Source organism: Natrix helvetica, assembly GCF_964273705.1.
Source record: "Natrix helvetica genome assembly, chromosome: 7".
Classification (NCBI taxonomy): Eukaryota; Metazoa; Chordata; class Lepidosauria; order Squamata; family Natricidae; genus Natrix; species Natrix helvetica.
Genome location: NC_138558.1, coordinates 52,112,371 through 52,132,338, shown reverse-complemented (window position 1 = coordinate 52,132,338; position 19,968 = coordinate 52,112,371).

Sequence of the window (19,968 nt, the reverse complement as noted above, 5' to 3'; positions counted from 1 at the left end):
TCTATCTCATATATTATTTTCACCTTTTAAGTTGCATTACTGAAATAAACGAACTTTTGCACAATATTCTAATTTTTCGAGTTTCACCTGTATATGGATGTACTTAAACATGCTAAACCTATCCATGCCACTGCATCATGGGCCATTTGAGGCTTCAGTGTGGTCTTCAAGAGTAACCTCACAAAAAGTATATTTTATAGTGTAACTGAGAGGTAATAAGACCAGAGGTGGGTTGCTTCTGGTTTGCACCAGTTTGAGTGAACCAGTAGTAGTATTTTGGCCTTGGTCGTCCACACCGGCAGCGACCCAGTCTGACCACCCTAACCCTAACCCTAACCCTAACCATTTCCCCAGTCGACAATGCTGTTGCCGGCATGTTTTTACTGATTTTTTCATGTTCTGTGCATGCGCAGAACAATTTACTGTCAACTGCGCAAAGCACGTGCAAAGTGAACCAGCAGCAACGCTGGCAGCAACCCACACCTGAATAAGACGTGTGACAGCAAGCTAGGATTCCTGGTCTAAGAATGGATATAATTGGGGAAGATGAAATTGGGCAAAGATCATCTGGTTGTAGGTGACATCTGCTCTTTGAAAAGAAATGGGATTGCACACCAAATTGCACATCGGATTTGAGCAGGATAATATAACACCATTCATTTCCAAAAATAATCACTAATCCCTTTGTCTTGATATCCTGATAAACACGTGAACTAATTTTTGCCTACTACAAGTGATGTCCACTGGTAATTCCAATTGAAAATGACTGCTTTATTTTTGTTAAAGTTCTTTGATCATTCATCAGTACAAAAGCCATCAATTTATGCCTCAAAGGTAAACAAATGCCTTTATATACATTATAGCTTCATATCTATAAATGAATAAATTACATTTGGCTTAACCTTTATGAGACTGACAGAATAGCCTATAATTATTTGTTGCCTTGTAATTCTTGATAAGAATTCAGATGGTGTTATAAGGCATCACTGTAGAATGCTGCTTTTAAATTCCTTAACATATATTACACTCTATGTCAAAAACAATTTATATATAACCATTTTTTTGCAAGTATATACTCCAAAGTCTGTCCCTTCTAATTGTGGAGATGGGAATGTAGAAAAGATTTTGTATCCAAAATACACTTTCAAATCAACTATAAAGTACTTGAAAGAAAGATAGAAAGATTAAAAACATTTAAGTGGTCTTTTTGGTATATAGAAGGAAACCTATGAATGTTTCTGAGGTACAAGAATTTAGCAAGGAAAAAAATATAATAGAAGGACCTGCCTATAGAAAACATTTGGAAGCTGTTGTTTTCACCGTAACACGATGAAGAAACTGAAGGATAATAGTTAATAATATTTCACCTTTTTCTTAATTAAATAACTACAGTTGAAACTCAAAAAATTAGAATATCGTGCAAAAGTTCATTTATTTCAGTAATGCAACTTAAAAGGTGAAACTAATATAGGAGATAGACTCATTACATGCAAAGCAAGATAGTTCAAGCCGTGATTTGTCATAATTGTGATGATTATGGCTTACAGCTCATGAAAACCCCAAATCCACAATCTCAGAAAATTAGAATATTACATGCAATCAATAAAACAAGGATTGTACATAGAACAATATCAGACCTCTGAAAAGTATAAGCATGCATATGTACTCAGTACTTGGTTTGGGCCCCTTTTGCAGCAATTACTGCCTCAATGTGGCATGGCATGGAAGCTATCAGTCTGTGGCACTGCTGAGGTGTTATGGAAGGCCAGGATGCTTCAATAACGGCCTTCAGCTCTTCTGCATTGTTCGGTCTCATGTCTCTCATCTTTCTCTTGGCAATGCCCCATAGATTCTCTTTGGGGTTCAGGTCAGGCGAGTTTGCTGGACGGTCGTTGAACCAGGTTTTGGTGCTTTTGGCAGCAATGTTCCCTCTAAGCTGCGCGCCTGCGCGGCCGCGCACATAACAAGAAAATGCCGCACAGAAGTTTCAAACTGCAGCACAGTGTTTTTTAATGTCTTAAAATATGACTGAAAATATCCCCCCTCCCTCCCTTCTCTCTCTCTCTCTGCACCGAACTCTCTCTTCCATCTGTGATTGGTGAAATCAAGAAAGACTCTGCCCGGAGACAGATGACGCTGCAGAAGGGAGAATTCCCATTGGTCCTATGGGGCTTCGTTGGTTCCTGGGAAAACATGATTTGCTGGTTGTAGCCTACTTTTCTCTGCACATCCAGGGTTTCTCAAGCATTGAGTCGTCTGAAGACTGCCCGTTCTGGACTGGACAGTCTTTCTGCGATCCCTTTGCTTTGGGGAGAGAGGGAACCAGCATGGAATTGGACTGTCTGAGCCAAAGAGGTCCACGGGATCTTGAGACTTCATTTTTGAGCACTACCAATCCTTTCCACTCTTTCCTTTCCCTTTCTGTCCTCCTCCTATCTTCCTTTCTCTTTTCCTTTCCTTTCTTCTTTCCCATTTCCTTTCCTTTTTCCTTTCCTTTCTCTTTTCCTTTTCCTGCTTTGCCATTTCCTTTCCTTTCTCTTTTCCTTTCCTTATTTCCTTTTCCCTTCTTTTTTCTTTTCCCTTCCCTTTCCCTCCCTTCTTCATCCTTTCTTTTCTTCTTTCCCATTTCATTTCCTTTTTCCTTTCCTTCTTTTCCATTTCCTTTCCCTTTCCTTTCTCTTTTCCTTTCCTTTCTCTTTTCCTTTCCTTTCTCTTTTCCTTTCCTTTCTGTGGGATTAATGGTGTTTGCATCAAGAATAAGTACCCTCATGAAGGACGTGTTGGGGTACCTGCCCAAAGGGAAGGAATTTACCAAATGACTTGATGGAAGCATATTACCAAGTAAGAATTAAAGAGGGAGATGAATGGAAGACAGTCTTAAATTGCCCCTTGGGATGGTACCAATTCTGAGTGTTGCCTTTCAGACTGCAGGGGGGGGGGGGGGCAACTGTGTTCATGCAACTGATAAACGAGGTGCTGCATGAGCATTTGTACCTGGATGACATCCTTATCCCAAAACTATGGAGGAGTATGTGAAGTTAGTGTGTGAGTGCTCCTAGACTCTAAACTCTATGCTAAGCTAACAAAATGTGCATCCAGGAAAAGTAGTCAACTCTATCATTCCCTCCAATCAACTAGAAGCCCAAACCTCTGAGGAATGGCAATCACAAACTGCTCCCCCATAACCCGACAAAGGGTTGGTGTGGCGATTAAGGGAAGCCCTGTAGGAAGATGAGTGGTTCAAAGCCTACCAGAGATGACAATGAGGGAAAACCTGGCCTGGAAGGGATATAAACTGTATGTTCTGCCCAGTTTGAGAACTTAGGTCTTATAGTGGAGTCATGGTGTCAAATCGGCTGATCACTTCGGCTTTGTACAAACCCTCCACCTGGCTAGGAGGCCGTTCTGGTGGAGAGAGTTATGTGGTGAGCTACCCGGTGTATGTGTCCATGAAACAAATTCCAGAAAAGACCCCTGAATTACTGCAGTCGATGGCTGACCCTAGCAGGCTGTGGGAAGAGATCACCATGGATTTCATTATGGAGTTGTCAGAGAGCGGAGGGGCATTGTGATTTGGACAGTAGTCGATTTGTTCTCGAAGCAGACTCATTTCATCGCATGCCCTAAGCTGCCTTCAGCCCAGAGACTAGCCAGGTTGTTCATGCAACATTTCTACTGGCTGCATGGAGTCCCAAGACAGATCATTTCAGATCGAGTGGTACAATTCACAGCAAAAGTCTGCCGGGAGTTTTTGAAGCTGATAGGTTCTTCCCAGAGGCTTTGTTCAGGGTTCCATCCAAGCATTAATAAGTGGCAGAATAGGCCAATGTGATGGTGGAACAATATTTACATTGTATGTAAACTATCAACAAATGAACCGGGCAGAACTTTTGCCATATGCAGAGGTGGCCTACAACAACTCAGTTCATAGCACTGGATTTACCCCATTCAAAATGACTATAGGGATGGAGTTTGTACCCATGCCTGAATTCCCAAGCAAGCCCCCCTCCTCAGTAACACTGACAGAGTAGATGGACACCCTAAGAGAAACCTGGGGAAATGTGCTGAAAGGTTTAAGGAAAGCAGGGGAGTCGCAAAAGAAACAGGCAGATCGGAAGAGGGCTCCACAAAAGGAGTTTAGGATTGGGGATAAGTATATTTATCTACAAAGTACCTGAGACTAAGGCAACCCTGAAGGAAACTGGGCCCTAAGTACAAAGGACTTTTCCTAGTGGTGCACATCATAAACCCAGTCACAATGGAGGTAAAATTGCCAAAGGTGCTTGGGAAAGTCTAACTGGTGTTCCACTGTACTTTGGAAGCCATAACTCCAATTTAAGACAACAAGAAAACAAGCCTACAGCCTCCATTTCTGTGAAAGGGGAGGAACACCACAACTCCAGAATGAAGAACTACCATGTTTTCCTGAAAACAAGACCTAGTTTCATTTTCTTTTGGCTGCAAAATAAGCACCAGGTCTTATATTGGGATGATGTCTTAACCGTGTGAAGGTTCCAAGAGTTGCCCTAATTAATTTACGAGCCCTGAGACGAAATTTTTAAAAACCCCATTCGTTTATTAGAACTAACATCTTGGCACGGACTTCTGTGTAGCTGAAACTAAATCACACACCCCGTCCCCTCTGGCTGAGGTCATCAATCACATTCTCCAACAGGACGTTATGGCAGGGTTCTGGACCTGCGCATTCACATCCCAGCACAGAAATATGAGACTTTTACTCTGGCCAAAAGTATGCATGGCATTTCCCTCCCCTTCTCAAGATGATAGTAGTCATGGAAATGCCTTAGGCGTTGACAAACCACTTATCTTAGGACCACCGTAGCCAGGCTTCTTACACCCTGACACCTGTCACACCACTGCTTGACTTCTGCAGCCACATGTGGCCAGACACCGCATAGCTCATTGTACCGGTGCCCTCACACACAGCAAGAGGTTGCATGGCACATTGCACCATTGTGCACATGAGCAGTGACAACAATGCAACGTGGTATGTGGGGTCCTGCTACAAGCAGCGGCACTGGTGCGATGAGCCTTGCAGCAACCTGCCATGAGGGGTGGCGCCAGTGTAATGCGCCATGCAGCCTCCTGCCACGAGCAGTGGTACCAGCGCGATGAGCCATACAGCCTGCCATGAGCAGCAACACCAGCGCAATGCACCATGTGGCATCTGTCCTCAAGAGACCACAGAAGAAGTCAGGCAGCAGCGCAAGAGTTGTTGGGATGTGAGAGGCCTGGCTGCAGCAGTCCTAAGGTAAGCAAGTGCAGGGTGCATGGGGCAACTCCACTCCTGCTCCTACTTTAACTTGGTTTTTATGCATGCACCCCACCCCACCTCGTACAACCAGATGATGGGAAGGGCTTAGCTAGGGCTTATTTTGGGGGTAGGGCTTATATTTAGTGCAGGCATGAAAATCAGGGTAGGTCCAGAAGTGCGATCAACCAGTTCTAGCCTATTCGTTTAATTTTCTAAGCAGTTCAGAGAACTGGTAGTTAGAAGAAATCTTTTGTTTTTTCCCACTTTACAGTGTTAATCCTGTAAGGAAGGCAGGAAAGAAACATTCTGGCGTTGTTTCTAGCCTAATCTTTATTGCCCTGCTTTCACAAACTGCCTCTCCATTAACCCTTATTACATTCTTGGCAGTATGCTTAAATTTACTGACTCCTGATGTTTTTTTTCCTTTGCTGGTACTTTGCTGGGACTTGACATTCTTAAAGGGAAGAGTTGTTTTAAGCTTTTTTACACTGTTGTTGGAAATACTTCCCTGTTGGAGTTTTTCCAGCTGGGATGCAATGACCATCACTTTGAAGGAATAATTGAATAACGAAGCAGAGCTGCCGGAAAGAAGCTTTTAATGACAAGGAACCAAGATGAGTGACATTCAGCAAGGCTTCTTGGCTAGCTAGACAATCAAATGTGAGTTTACATACCCTTTCTGCAGGGACGTGCGGTCAGGGGAGGCAGAGCCGCACCGCTCTCATCATGAAAATTAAAAAAAAGGGAAAAGGGAAAAGGCGCTGAGGAGCCTTCTGCACATGTGGTCGGGAATTGGAGCGCTCCGTGGTCCGCTTCATGTTGACTCAGGAGTCAGGAAGGAGGGGAATGGGACCACGTGTGCAGGAGGCTCCTCTAGCCTCAGCCTCCCTCCTGCGCATGTCCCATTCCCCGCCTTCCTAAGTCAACATGAAGGAGACCGCGGAGCGTGAGCCGCGGTCCCACGGAGCACGCTCCGTGGTCCCATTCATGTTGACTTAGGAAGGCGGGGAATGGGACGTGCGCAGGAAGGAGGCTGGAGGGAACGCGGAGGAGGGATTCCCCTCCTTCCTGACTCCTGAGTCAACATGAAGGGGATCACGAAGCGTGAGCCGCTGTCCCGAGGCTCACGCTGCGCGATCCCTCCTCCGCGATCCCTCCAGCCTCCCTCCTGCGCACGTCCCATTCCCCGCCTTCCTAAGTCAGTGCGCTCCGCAGTCCCCTTCATGTTGACTTAGGAAGGCGGGGAATGGGACGTGCGCAGGAGGGAGGCTGGAGGGATCGCGGAGGAGGGATCACGCAGCGTGAGCCGCGGTCCCGCGGAGCACGCTCCGCGGTCCCCTTCATGTTAACTCAGGAGTCAGGAAGGAGGGGAATTCCCCTCCTTCCTGACTCCTGAGTCAACATGAAGGGGATCGTAAAACGTGAGCCGCTGTCCCGTGGCTCACACTGCGCGATCCCTCCTCCGCGATCCCTCCAGCCTCCCTCCTGCGCACGTCCCATTTCCCGCCTTCCTAAGTCAGCACGCTCCGCGGTCCCCTTCATGTTGACTTAGGAAGGCGGGGAATGGGACATGTGCAGGAGGGAGGCTGACGTGGTCCCATTCCCCTCCTTCCTGAGTCAACTGGTTGTTGGTGAAGTTTAATTCTTTGCTTGGTGATGTTTAATCCTGTGTTTACTAATGGGATAATTTTCCCTATTCAGCTTTGTTTGGAAAGAAAAATGTTAATCTCTGTTCCTGAAAAGAAGCAGCTTCAGAAATCTGGCTAGTTCCTGTGTCTATTTGTTCTGGTAATTGGTTTAACAAGCAACAGCTACTGTGTTTGCTCATTTGCTTCATTCTGGTATTAATTGCTTTCTTTGTAGTTAGGCTTATGTCAAATGTTTAGACTTGAACTTGCCTGGGGTGTGAGGCAAGTGCCTGGCAATGAGCTTGTGTTTTAGTTTTAAAAGGATTTAAACTTGTGATTTAATTATTTGTATTGTGTTTGAGTTTTTTCCTGCCTGGTGGTTTGGTTTTCTATCTGGGGAGGGAGTCTTCTTTCACTGCTTTAGTGGTTCTTGGCACTGTCCTTTTGGGGTGTTCTTCCAAGAGGCAGAATGCAAGCTTGGCACTGATTTTTTTTACTGCCTTTCTGGAGGGCATGTGGTCTTTCTTTAAATCTGGATGATTTCCTTAGGATATCTTATGAGCTGAGTGAGACTGGCTGATATCTTTTAGTGGTGCAAATGGATCTAAGGATTTCTTCTCCTGGGTGTGCTCTTTCTGGAGACCTTAAATGACCTCTCTGCTAAAGGCTTTCACTTTATGAGCAAGAGTTGGCTATTGATAGTTATCATTGCATTTTAACCATTTTAATTCCTCAAAGTTCTCTGGCACCCTGCCTGATTTGTAACTCCGGCTTGCAGGTATTTCTAATCTAATGATTGGTATTTAGGGCAGCTTTTTGCAAGCAAAAAAGCTTTTTGTATTTTTGTACAGGTAATCCTTGATTTACAACAGTTCATTTAGTGACCATTCAAAGTTACAATGGCACTGAAAAAAGTGACATGACTGTTTTTCACACTTCCGACTGTTCCAGCATCCTCATGGTCACGAGAGGCCAGGCTAGGCGAAGCGCCCCTCAACATGAGTGACATTGAGTTGGCCATGCCCACCGAGTCACATGACCGCCCAGACACACCCACCCAGACACGCCCAAAGAATAGGTAGTAAAAAAATTTGAATCCCACCACTGACTAGGGCTTGTTTTTTCTGTAGGTTGTATTTTTGGGAAAACATTGTATGATAAGGGAATATCTTTCAGAATTTAGCCACCTTTTTTTAAACTGGCTGTTTATATTTCTTTTCAACAGCTACCTATCAGCATACATTATATATATATATATATATTGTCCCTAACGCCAATCCCTGTAATACAGCAATTCCATACCATAACATTGCCCATCCTATGGGGAAAAGAAAAAAGATGGGGGAGGAAAATGTGTTTCTTGGATAGTATATGAACAAGAAAATAGTTTGTTTTGCCAGGAAGCCAGGAAAAAGTAATAGAGTGAGAATTTGTAGAGGAGGACAAAATGAGTCCCTGAAAAAAAAAAGCAAACTACATTGCGACTGATTAGCATAAATTTCTAACTTCACTGGCCGGATTATATATAACCAGTTTAAAAAAAAGTAAAAGGAATCTATTTTTGATAATTTCTTTAGTCACATCATTCACTAAGACGAAAAACAGAACAAAACAATTGTAGCTAAATATGCTATAAACCCAAAGGTTACTTAATGGTTACTTGTCTCATAAGAACTGTAATTGGATTGATTGAACAAGCTTACTGTGGTAAGTATGCAGCTAACACAGATGTAATATAATTTATTAAATAACATACTAGGAAGCCTGGAATACTCCTGCCATCACCTTCTGGAGCACCTGTCTCTTGGCCAATCAAAGAGGAAGAGGAAGAAAAAAAGATTGAAGACTTTCCAGCTCTGAAAATTCTGCTCCCAAAATAGTCTCAAGCTAAGTGCCTCTTTGCTTCACACACACACACTCTCCTGTTCACTTCCCTGGGTTATGCCAATTTCTCTTTCTCCCTTTGATTTAACAGTCCATTAAATACGGGCTTTGAGTTTGACACCCCTACTCTACACCATGTGGCATCCTATCCTTAACAAAACAATAATGTGCTACACACATTTCTTTTTGCTATGTTCATTTTATAGACATTGGGTAGGTTGCAAGGAGGAGCAACTAAATCACTTCTAAGGAAAATCTAATATGGAATGTTTTTATGCAGCATGCTATAGTATATATGATTCAGTAAGATGTTTTAGTAAAGTGTTTTCATGGACCCAAGTATAAAGTCTAGATTTTTCTGATCTGGTTATATTGTTTAAAAACTCTTGAAGATGAGATCTCATTGAAATGCTCGAATGTATGGTGTTTACTTACAAAAAGCTGTGACTAATGAAAAATCCAAAAGAGTCACCCTATAATCTTAACATTTAGCTATGACAAACTTCCATAGTATCACTTTCAGTCCCTTGGCCAGGACATTCTTTGGATTTAATTGATTAAAAAGTTCCATTTCTCAAATTAGTTTGTGCTTTTGAACCTAATATCTAGCTCTGTTGCATTTCGCTTTTTAAGTATCAGGGATAGGGGATCGTTAAAGAAATACATTTTGATTCCATACATCTTCAGATTTTCATTGAAATCCACTATTACATTCCACATAATGTATTGTACATCCCATATAAAACATTGTCCAACATCACAAATTGCCCATTGCCCAGCTCGTTGTGAAGTCCCCAATGAAACCCATTCAGAAGAATGAAATTTATCTGATAAAAAGACATAAACAAATTAGTTAAGGGGGTTCTGCACTTTATAAATATATTTTCCTTTTTAAATGTATTTTTGTATTAGGTTTTGTTTTAGTTTAATGTAATTTGTTTTACTTGTTTAATATAATTCTTAATAAAAAGATATTATTTGTAGATAGTGCAAGCTTGATGGTGCTACAATTGTATTATTTCTTAATATTAAGGCCTCAAATTTGCATCCACATATTAATGGATTCGTAAGCTCTTCTGAACTGAATAGGAATTCCTTCTGAATATAAAATGCTATTAGTCACTTAAGTGATATCAAAGCAGTCTGTATATTTACTTCTGATTATCGTCTTCTCTTTTGGAAGCAATTTCAAATTCAAATAGCTCAAATTCATTAAGAAGAATATATAGCAATCTGGAGGAGGTGGATTATCTGGAGACTTGCAGTCAGATTTTTGACCAGTACAAAGGCAGCACTAATTACATTTGTCAGTGACTGTTGTTGGCTCAGGCTTGGGGTGGTACATTCATTCTGGTCACTCTGGATCTCTCAGTAGCTTTTGATACCATCAACTGTGATATCCTTCTAGTTTAGGGGATTAGGAGTGGAGGGTGTGGTTTTACAATGGTTTTCCACCTTCCTTTGATGCCAGTTCCATTAGTGGATTTCTCTTTTGAAATATATTGGCATATTTTAAAGTAATGTTAGCTGCCCAGTCATTATGTTGAGATGGGCAGAAATGTAAATCTTTTAAATATATGTAATGAAATGAATATATGTTATATTTCACGTTCTCCAAATTGGGCATCTCCAAATATTCAGATGTAAACTCTCAGATAGGTGATTTCTTTAATAAAAATCCAATAGAAAAAGGGAGACAACTTGCTGCTAATATCATTTGTTTTCCTATTTCCAATCCCTTTTAGCAATACTTTTCAATAGCATTCTCAACTGAAATAATATTTTTGAGAGTATATTTACTGTCAACACAAATTATAAAGCTGAATTCCTCTGGCAGTTCTGCACGAAGCTGAAATCCTTTGATAGGCAGCTCTCTTGGTCAACCAAGAAGTTTGCATAACAACTGCAACTGGCAGTAATAGGATTGTGGTCACTGAGTGAAGCAATCATATGGTCATCTTGTTTAACAATCACTTTGCTCAGTGACTGAGCTTTCAATCCCAATTGTGGTCATAAATCACTTCCACCCTAAAGGACAAATTAGTTTATCAGTTATTTTGTTATCCTTTTTTTTTTTGCTCTCTTTATTCTCTTTATTCTGCACTTTATACCAGTGAATATATTTTCTTTTTTAAAATATATTTCATATTAGGTTTTATATTTGTTTTAGTTGCTTATTTTAATTTGTTTACTTGTTTAATATAATCTTTAATAAAAATTATGCTAAAAAGAGAGGAAAATGCAAAAGGAATAAATATGTTAAAAGTGCATTTTTCTAAAATAAAATCCAGTATGGGACTTTTTCTCAGGTATATAAGACTAGAGATTCAAAAATTTAATTTCATATGGTGTACATCAGTGTTAAACAAGCGATACAGCTATGAAAATGTCGGAAGACATTTACAGGCATAGTTTCATACATTAATCCACTATGTACTCTCTGATATCATAAATTAAGATTTTAATAAGATATTTTTATTGCAAGAATGTTAACACAATATAAACTACAGATGTAAAAGTTTGTTTAGAATAAAAATGCATACAAGGCTAATATTATTTCCTTTTGTTTAAAAAAAAAAGACATGTTGGTAAAGAAACATGAAGGATGAATTGTTTTCTAATACCAGAACTATCCAAAACATTTCCTATAGATAGCTCTAGTTGTGTCACATTTTAAAATTCTTCAATATTAAATAAGAATATGGTTATAAGCAAGAATATGGTAATGTGTTATAATCAGCAGCAATTCAAGTTTCTTGAATGTTTAAGTTTGATACATAGAAGTTGTTCATTCTTTTAGGCTCATGTCTATTATGCTGAACTTCCAGATAGTGGCAGTTAACTGAAACATGAGTTCAGTTGCCAAATATAGATGAGAAGGATAGGAATTACATAGTGAGAGAAGACAGATGTAACTCCGGGGCCATGCTTATCTCAACAGTTACCGTGGACCAAGCTTTCTTGGATGAATAGTTTAAGCAGCTCAAACTTCCTATTTTCTTAGAAAAAAGGCTGAAGAGTTCCATTATCTTACATGAAATTCTTCACTATTTGTCCTGAAGATTTGAAAGGTTTGTATGATCTATTTTGATTCTTCATTAAATATATTTAATTATATTTATTTAATATTAAGCATTGAGCAATATCATTTCATATTTTGCTGCCATTCTAAAAGCTCCTGCTGAGTAGTATCATTCTTTTTATGTAGTATAGCCTTTATTGTCATGGTACATCATGTATATAACAAAATTGGTTTTTAATAAATTTATTTTTATTGTTAAAGGCTTTTATTAATGGAGTACTTATACTTTTGTCTATTTCATTTTTCTTTTGTAATTGTTCCCAAAACTAGTCTTACCCAAGTATTTACTTATGCTCAGAATATTTATTTTTGCCTTATTTTCATGAGATATCAATATTCTCTTAGCATATCCGAAGTTGTTTATGTAGAATTCATGATTTCTCAGGATATTGTTTGAGGTTTCTTTGACAGATTTCTGCCAAAATATTGTTTGCAGATTTAATAATATTAGAAAAATTTAGGAAAAAAGTGTCAGTGTCTGTTTGCGTGTGTGTGTGTGTGTGTGTGTGTGAGAGAGAGAGAGAGAGAGAGAGAGAGAGAGAGGGTAAAACAATATATTGTTCAACTTCTGTGTATATTCAATACTTTGTTTTACCATCATTATTAAGCTTCTTAGTAATATGAGAAAAGCAGAAAAGCATTTATAAATATGCTGGTGTCTAATCAGAGAGGTCTAGAAATAACTCATATGCTAGTTCTAATTATGATCATGTCTGCTATTTGAGAGGGTTGAAGTGTTATTTTAACTAGATTAGCTATCATTTAAATAAGCAGAGCTCTGGCAAAAGAAATCTAGATTCCCTGTATTGTAGTTCTCTGTATCCTGGCCCCTCCCCAGTTCAGCATTAGCTTCATATGCCCACAGTTAAAACACAACGAATAGACAGAGGGATTTGAATTCAAAACAGATTTCAAGGTATTGGGTTGATACTAAAGGTATTGGGTTGATATTGTAACCCCAAAACTGCTAGTCAGACCGTAAAAGTAATGGAACAATTATAGCCCTTGAATGGTAAACACCCCTCCTTTCTTCCATTATTAAAAATTATCTGGTTTCTGCTTATGTGTTGCAGAAAATGACAAGCTTAGACTTCTCAGGATACAGGAAGAGTTTATTTGGCAGCCAGGTTCAGAAAGCTAGCACCTAGCTAGCATTGGAAATTCTGAACAACCTTCATTATAGAAGCACGCATTCTTATACATTCTCAAAAGCAGCGCAACACAGAAATACTTAACTCATTTCTTATTGGTTATTTTGGGGGGAAAGCTTTATAAGTAGATGGGGGTCTTACTTCTCCTTCACTCGCCACCTCCTTCTCCACAGGAGGTGGCGAGTGCAGGAGGGCTGGCGGTGTCTGACAGCAGCTGCAGCTCATTGGCCCCACTCATTGGCTGACAATGGGGGCCATCTGGATGAGATTTTCAACACAAATCATGTCAAACAAATCTTATTTTATTCTTTGACAAAGTGACTAAATTAGTGGACCAGTAAAATGCAGTGGACATCTTAGGATTTCAGTAAAGCATTTAAAAAAGTAGACCACTTTGGTAAGCTTAAAAAAAAAGTGAGATAGACAGTATCACCACCAGACGGATTTAACTGATTGACAAACTGCGCTCAATGTGTAATCCTCAATGGAACTAATTCTACATGGAGGAAAGTAAACAGTGAGGAACCCCCAAGGTTCCAGTACTCTTAGGCCAGTGGTGGGTTTCAAAAAATTTTGGAACCTACTCTGTGGGTGTGGCCTCCTTTGTGGGAGTGGCTTGCCAGCCATGTGACCGGGTGGGAGTGGCTTGCCAGCCATGTGACCGGGTGGGAGTGGCTTGCCGGCCAAGTTCAGAGAACACCAAAGGACCCCACAGTCCTCTCCCTCCTTATCTTTTTCCTTTTTGTCCTTCGACTTCTCCTCCTCCTCCTTGCCCCACAACCCCATGCCTTTCTAGCCAGTGGTGGGTTTCAACATTTTTTAGAACCTATTCTGTTTTGTGGGAGTGGCTCAGTGGTCATGTGACCGGGTGGGAGTGGCTTGGCAGTCATGTGATGGTGGGAGTGGCTTGGCAATTATGTGACCGGGTAGGAGTGGCCACCTTGTGAATTGTTGTGAAACTCACTTAACAATGCTCTTCCTTAGTAACCAGATTTTTGGCTCAATTGTGATCATAAGCTTTCTTTCTTTCTTTCTCTTTCTTTCTTTCTTTCTTTCTTTCTTTTTCTTTCTTTCTTTCCTCCTTCCTTCCTTCCTTCCTTTCTTCCTTCCTTCCTTCCCTTTCTTTTGTCCTTCTTTCTTTCTTATGTCTCTCTCTCTCCCTCTTTTTTATTTTCTTTCTTTCTTTCTTTCTTTCTTTCTTTCTTTCTTTCTTTCTTTCTTGTGTCTCCCTCTTTTTCTTTCCTTCCTTCCTTCCTTCCTTTTTCTTTTTTCTTTCTTTCTTTCTTTCTTTCCTTCCTTTCTCTTTCTCTTTCTCTTTCTTTTTCTTTCTTTCTTCCTCCCTTCCTTCTTTCTTTCTTGTGTCTCTCTCCAACTTTCTTTCTCCTTTTCTTTCTCTTTCTCTTTCTATCTTTCTCTCTCTCTTTCTCTCCCTCTCTCTCCCCCTTCCTTCCCTCCTTTCTCTTTCTCTCTTACTCTATCTCTTTCTTTCTCTCTCTCTCCCCCCCCTCTCTCACACACATCCCTTCTAATTGGCAAATTTTTGTTCTGTTTTGCCAGCTGGGAGACTGGCAAAGAAGCCTCACTATCCATTTAAAACTAACCCTATCACCCTACGCACATTTAACTGGAGTGAATGGGGTGGGGGTGATTTTCATGGGGGCAGAAGGAGGACTCAGCACTTGGCACTGAAGGCTTCACTCCTGAGACACCCCTGTCTTCTTAGCCATAGGCATTGGAAGCCTGAAAATGCCACCCCTGCGTATTCATGAGGGCAAGCAGCTCCATGAATTGCATCGGGGAATCAGGTCAATGACTGGAAAGGAGAGACGTTTCGCTTCCAGGGCTCCTGCTCCACTTGGCTCCTAGGAGGGTGGGGGCGGCAGCTCCTGGGGAGGGAAATCATTGTGGCCATTGTCTCCCCTGAGCTGCCCACGGAGTCTGAGGAACCTGTTGCTTGCAGGAGGAGGAGGAGGGGTGGCATAAAGCAGCACCACTTTAAAACAAAGCCTCTGAGTAACTGGGAAAGAAAGCTGCGCTTGGAACCTGCCGAAAACCGCCGCTTGAAAAGCACGGCTTTCTTTCCCAGTTACTCAGAGGCTTTGGTTTAAGGTAGCGCTCCTTTACGCCACCCCTCCTCCTCCTCCTCCTGCACTAGATTTCTTTGTTTCTTTTTTAAATAACTTTTTATTTTGTTTATGCAAACTTCACATCTTTGCAACACATTACACTTCTTTTACATATCTGCTGTGATTCTTTTAGCACTAGATTTCTTTTCTTCCAGAATGGCAGGGGGGGGGGAAAACCCACCTCACCTTTGAGCTCCAACACTGCAGCTCTGCCAGAAGGGTGGGAGAGGGAGATGACACACACACACACACACACACACACACACAATTTCCCTCATGTCTGCCACTGACTGGTCAAAGGGAAGGAAGCGGAGGTGGGGGTACATCTTCCAATGGCCGAGGAAGGAAGAGGAGCAGACAGAGGCTTCGGCTGTTGGAAGAAGCCCCCCACTTCTTTCACTTTGAGAAGCACCCAGTTTCGCAAGCTGCTTGTCAAAGAGAAGGAAACAGTGGGGGAAGGCTTTTTCAGGAGCCCAGACCAGAGCAGCATTGAAGCCTGATCCAGAGAAGGAGGAAAAAGGCAGTGCTAGCAGAAGCTCGGCCTTCTCTTCTCCTCTAATGCATGGATTTCTCCCAACCCCATTGGAAACCAGGTGGCTGTCAAAGAGAAGGGAGAACGTGCCGCACAGGATTCTCCCAACTGCCGAATCTTCCGCTCCAGCAAAGGAAGTGGGTGGGCAGAGCAAGCCTGGTGCGGATAGGCGGGGCAAGAGAGTGAGTGGTGATGGGGTGGGTGGGGGCAGTGAAGGGGGGGCAGGCCAGGGGAGGTATTGTTCCAGTACAGGGCCTCCGGAAGCCCCGGTACAGGAAGACACGCTAAATTCTTCGAACTGGTACGTGCGTACTGGTGCGTACCGGCTGAAACCCACCTCTGGATCCATCTGGATCATGGACCTATCTACTGGAGTGTTAGTTATTCCTGCCAATCACTTGTTGTCTGCAAATTTGATGAGTTCCCCTTCTATTCCCTCATCTAAATCATTCATGAAGATGTTGAAGAGTACTGGGCCTAAGAGTACTGGAACCTTGGGAGTTCCTCACTGTTTACTTTCCTCCATGTAGAATTAGTTCCATTGAGGATTACACATTGAGTGCAGTTTGTCAGTCAGTTAAATCTATCTGGTGGTGATACTGTCTATCTCACTTTTTTTTTAGCTTACCAAAGTGGTCTACTTTTTTAAATGCTTTACTGAAATCCTACTATGTCTGCTGCATTTTGCTGGTCCACTAGTCACTTTGTCAAAGAATAACATAAGATTAGTTTGACATGATTTGTTTTGACAAACCCACATTGGCTTGTGGTTATAACTTTGCTAGCTTCTACATGTTCACAAATCTGTTGCTTGATTATCTTGTCCAGGATCTTCCCAGGTATTGATGCCAGGCTGATTGGTCTGTAATTTCTTAAATATGGTTCAATGGTTATGAGATCATATCTGCCAGATCCTTCAGAAATCTGGGAACCAATGGATCAAGTCCCAGTGACTTGAACTCATCCAGAGTGGACAGGTGTTCTCATATTATTTTCTTGCTTATTTTAACTTGTATTCCTAGCATTTTTTTTACAGTTATGTTTTTGGAAGGTTGGACTGTATTATCTTTTTTGCGTGAATACAGATGCAAAGAATGAATTAAGCAGCTCTGGTTTCTCTCTATTGCCTGTTATTTCCTTGTCATCTTCATTCATTAGTGGGCTAAGTGTTTCCTTGACTTTTTTCTTTATTATTATAACTTTATAATTTTGACATCATTGCAAGTTTGGGCTATTTGTTGCTATTCTGCCTTAGTTATGTGTCTCTCTTTCCATTTTTTGTACTTGTCTTTTTGTCTTCTGGTTTATCAGAGAGTTCTTTATGTAACCATGCTAGTTTCTTCTTGGATTTCTTATTTCCTTTTTCAGTAGTATTGAGCTGGACCGGACTTTTAAAATCATATTTTTCAGAGTTTTCCAGGCTTCTTGAGTTGTTTTCCCCTTTAGGATTTTCATCTATGGAATCCTTCCCAAGCTCTCTCTTTGTTGAAATTACCTCTGTTAAAGTTCAAGACACTGTTTTGATTATGTTCTATTGTGTTTGCATTATAATGAATTCCAATATGACATGGTCACTCTCCCCCAAAGTTCTGGCAACTTCAACTCACTCTATCAATTTTCCTCTGTTAGTAAGAGTTAGGTCCAGTATAGCTGCCCCTCCAGTTCCCTCCTCTAACTTGATAAAGTGGATAAAGTTGATAAAGATGATAAAGTTGTCAGCTAGATTGGTCAGAAACCTGTTCGATCTCCCATTTGATGCTGACTTTCTCTCCCAATGTACTGTATTTTTCCCTCCATAAGGTGCAGCCAAAAGTGGGTGGAAATGTTTAGGCGTCTTATGGAACTTAAGCCACATCCACCCACTGGCACTACTCTTTGGCCATTTTCAGCCTCCGCATGTCCCATTTTTGGCCTCCGCAGATCCTGTTTCCAGCCTCCATGCACCTCATTCTTGGCCTCCGCATGTCCTGTTTTTGGCTTCTGTGCACCCCACTTTCAGGGACGCATGGTCCCTGAATGTTCTTTTGTGGCCTCCATTTGCCCCGCTTTTGCCCTCCACACACCCTATTTTAGACTTCCGCGCATCCTGTTTTTGGCCTCTGCACACTCAGCTTTCGGCCTCCATGCATCCCATTTTCAGTCTTGCTACATATGACGCACCTGACCATAAGACTCACTCTTGTTTTCGGCCTCTGTGCATCCTGTTTTTGGCCTCCTTTGCACCTTATTATTCTATCATCGTGTTAGTTCATTCTGCCACTCCATTGGTACTCAGATAAAAAGCTGAACTGAACCCCTGGAAAGATCCAATTGACTCAATGAACTCCCTTCATAATTTGGTGGTAAATTGAACTCCATTATCTGAGATGATTCTGCGGGGTACCCTGTGCAGCCAGTAAATGTGTTTTAGGAATAACTTGGATAGCTCGTTAGCTGACAGGAGATCAGAACAGGCTATGAAATGGCTTGCTTAGAGAAGAGGTCAATCACAGTCCAAGTGACTGTGTTTCCCCCACTCTCCAGAAGCTCCACTATGAAATCCATGGCGATTTCTTTCCATGGACAGGATGGGTCAGCTATTTGTTGGAGGAGCCCAGGAGGCTTCCCGGGTCGCTTTTTCATCACAACACAAGTTGCACAACTTTTTATGTAGCTTTCAATGTCCCTTTTCATCCTCGGCCACCAGAATTGCCTCCTTGCCTGATGCAGAGTTTTCAGAAACTCAAAGTGTCCCACTTGCTTTGCATCATTTCTTTTCTCAAGCACGAGAAGGTGGAGGGTGTTAGGGACATGCAGTTTTGAGCCCTTCCAGGCTAGCCTCTCCCTGGAGGTTTGTAGTCCCCTGTTGTCCCTGTACCAAGGGTTGGATGGCAGTTCAGCTTTGAGTTTCTGAGTTAGATTCCCCCCTTCTACAGCTCACCACCTTCCTGCATGCTGCCGGGTTGTGGCTTGTGTCTCTCTCTCAGGAGGGAGAAATCATGACATGGACTACCTCCTCGCGTTTGCTGTTGTATTGTGGAATCTGTAATCATGATTGCATCAGCCAAAAGATTTTTTCCTCCTGGAATATACTTCAATGTGAAGTTAGAATGGTTGAAGTATTGGATCCATCAGACTTCCTTAAGTGACAGTTTCCTTCGGGTCCTAACTGCCTCCAGATATTTATGATCAGTTCATGCTTCAAATGGCATTTTGCCTACTTGAAGGAAATGGTGCCATGTAAGCAGTGAGTATGCTTCCTTCTCCCATACTGCCCACCTTCTTTCAGTCTCAGTGAGCTTGCAGGAGGTATATGCACAGGGCTGCAAGTCCCACTTCACATTTTTTTTAGGAAGACTGCAGCCACTGCCACGTTGTTGGCATCTGCCTGGATGGTGAATGGCCACTCTGGGTCCAGATCAGGGGTAGGTTTCAGCCAGTACAGACCAGTACAGGTGTACCAGTTGGTGAAATTTAGCATGCCTTAGTGTACTGGTTCTTCTGGAGGTTCTCGACAAGCCCGTGTGGCATGTGCTGCCCTCTTCTCTCTGATAGCCTCGCTTCCAATGAAGGTGGTGGGGAATCCATGCAGAGGGAGGAAATTGCATGGATTCCCCACCCCCTTCATTGGAAACGAGGCAGCTGTCAGAGGAGAGAGTAGCTCGCGCCCATGGGCTTGCCAACGAATCCTCCCCTCCTGTTCCTTCTTCTGCTGTTTAAACAAGCCATGCAGGGAGGGGGTGCTCCCTTGTCTTTCACAGCTGCCTTGTTTCCAATTGGGGTGGGGATCCATGGAGAGGGAGGGAAAAGATGGATTTCTTCCCCCCAATTGGAAACGAGGTGGCTGTCAAAGACAAGGGAGCGTGGCCTGTGTGGCTTGTTCAAACAGCAGAAGAAGGAACAGGAGAGGAGTTCCACGCGGGGCTTTTCAAACAGCCGAACTCCTCTCCTGTTCCTTCTTCCTCGTTTCCAATTGGGGGGGAAGAAATCCATCTCTTCCCTCCTTCTCCTATTGCTCCTCATGCTGCTGCCACTGTTGGCGCGACTCTTGTGAGGGGAACAGAAAAAAATAATAAAAGGCTCTGTGGCGGTGGTACCGGCCTGCCATGGAGTGACCCACCCCGCTCCCCCGCCCAGCAGACATTTTCCCCCCTCAACTTGGCTCTTCTTCATTCCTTCCTTCCCTCAGCACCCACCAAAGCACTGCCCCCATTCAGCTGCTTTTGCTGCCGGGCCCACACTGCGTGCCCAGCCACTGACCTCAGGGGGAGCGAGCAATGATGGCATGCAACACTTGGTGGCGGTGGCTAC